Source organism: Haliaeetus albicilla, chromosome 10, assembly GCF_947461875.1.
Source record: "Haliaeetus albicilla chromosome 10, bHalAlb1.1, whole genome shotgun sequence".
Taxonomy (NCBI): domain Eukaryota; kingdom Metazoa; phylum Chordata; class Aves; order Accipitriformes; family Accipitridae; genus Haliaeetus; species Haliaeetus albicilla.
The window spans coordinates 24,468,395-24,470,905 of record NC_091492.1 but is presented as its reverse complement, the minus strand read 5'-3'; positions in this window follow the sequence as shown (position 1 = coordinate 24,470,905).

The following is a 2,511-nucleotide window of genomic DNA, read 5'->3' as shown; positions in this document are numbered from 1 at the left end:
TGGTGACTCTCATCAAACTGCTCTGGCTTCACTTCAGCAGAAACCATTCTCCATTCTATAACTTCCCCAGCTACTAACTGAGATATAATATACCTTGCTGTCCTCTCACACTTGTTGAAAATACTACAGATAGACTCTCTTTTTTATATAAATACATCTACTTGTCTTGGATATGACTTGGCAGCAGAAATATACATGAATTTGTGACCTCAAATTAAGAATCAATGAGTGAAAACCAGGGAATAGTAATTTATGAAGGAACAGGCAAGCTGTACTATGCCCTCCTGTGGCCATCTGGAAGATCATCTACTGTCTTTAACGCCAAAAATTGAAGTCAAGCTGATGCACTGAGAGGCAGTTTGGAAATACCATGGACTGCAGAAGGCTAGGTCAGGTCCACCAGTTTCTTCACATTCTTACCTACTTCCCAATAGATCACAATTTCAAGAAACAGTATGAAATAGTGTGTGCAGACCCAGAGTTTTGTGTGCTTGTGAGTAAGGATGGATTTCTCCACATCCTCTGCAATACTACTGAATTAACATATGAGTGTCTTTTTTGACCTACCAAGTATCTGGACCTGCTCTGCATTCACCAGCTTATTTTGTTTCACTGCATGTGCTTCTTCCACTTTGACAAGCATGAGAGAGATGATGGTCAGTCATGAGGGTAAGGTTTCACAACACCTTCAGAGATTCTCCAAACAGCAGGCATTTGGCTAATGTCCGAAATTCTGGGGTCCATTTCCAATGGCCTCTGACTGCGGGTAGTTACCATGACAGTGTCCCCTCAGAAACTTCCTTATAGACAATGAAGGTGTTGTCAATACAGTCAGGTGAGTCCACAGTAAAGCTCACCTTGCAATAAAGTAGACCCAGACAGGCACACATACTAAAACCAGAATCTCTACTATGGACATGGAACCCATAAGCATGGTGAGACCCATTGGTTTCCTCTCAGAATCACAAGCAACTCTACTCACAGCTTACCTTTTTCAGTACCCAGATTAGGAGATATTAGGAAATATGAAATATTTTAATTCAAGCGAGTCTCACACTTTGCTTTTCTCTTCCTTCTCTTAAGCACCTTTTTGCTTTTAACATTTGTCCTTTACAATGAATAGAAGCAATCCACACTTCAGTAGCTGTACACACTTGTATTCAGGAGCATTTCCAACCGGGATTTCAGGATGGGACCCAGACTGGAGTGCTCACTGTAGCTGGAATGAGAGACCTCAGTCACCCTGCAATACACTGATGGACCGAGAAAAGGCTGACGGCGACCCTCACTAGCAAGTTTGTGATCTGTGGAAAATCACGACCGAAAATTGCTAGCAGAGTGAGAGTAACTCCTAGCTGTACTTCTATACTGCATGAAGACAGGCTGCAGCCTGCCCTCACGTGGCTATGTGGAAGATCATGTACCTTTTCCAATTTTAAATGCTCAGTTGTATAGGAAACAGGTCTGAAAAAAATACAGGCTCCAGTAGTACTGGCTGGTAGCAAATGATTTCCTAACAAATCAATGACTTTCCTGGACAGCTGTTTAGACAGAGATTGTTTAGACACTGAGCACTCACTGTACTCACTCAGCATGGTCTATTAGCAGCATTTACACAGGTTAGCAGTGTATACTCCATTCACGAAACCAGTCCCTTCGTAAGGAAAACAATGAGTCCTTGAAGCAAGAAGCTTCTGAAAATGGGCTTTTACATCAGACACAGGTGGCTACAATGCCTTGTCATTTAGAAAGCTTTCTGGCTTCACAGGTCCTAACAGAACTGCTTGTCGCAAGGTTTCAGAGAGACCAAGGGGCAGCAGTCCAGCTGCTCTGTGTTAAAAACACAAAATTGAACTCTCAAAGCCTGGTTCCAAACATGTTAGGCAAGACAGTAAGCAGCTATATACAGAATGAAGTCTTGATTTTAAAGTAAGATCTGTCAGTTAGATGAGGATTTTGCTGTGGAAGCACGGTAAAAGTTGGAAAAAAACCAGCCAAAAGGCTCCAGCGGGAAGTCCCATTAACATGCTGCTCCTCCAACATTGCTGATGTGATTCCAGTGTTACAGCTGGCAATGCTAAAGCTCAGTAGGAAACAGCAGAGACTGGCAATAGACACAGATGGGAAAGCAACAGATCTAGGGAGGCAGAAAAGAGAATCAGACCCAAGAAACAGCTTAGGGAAGATGCATCAGGAACTGGCACGAGAAGAAAGGGTGAACTTGTGAGTGCTTGTCTGTTCAAGAAGTTGCAAGACACCTGAAAGACACCTGTAAGACACCTGCTGCTAGCATCATCAGAAAAGTTTTTTGCAGTTTGCTCCAGTCTTAGAAAATGGAAGAGAATCTTTGCTTGCAATAATAGGAACAAAGGTGGCTTCAGCAAAAATAAATTCCTCGCCAAACAATTTTTAGACAAATGACATTGTTAACTTTCTGAAATGATCTTACATTTTGTTCTTTGAAATAGAAAATGCTGAAATGCTAAAAAGAAAAAAATGCGAAGCTCCACC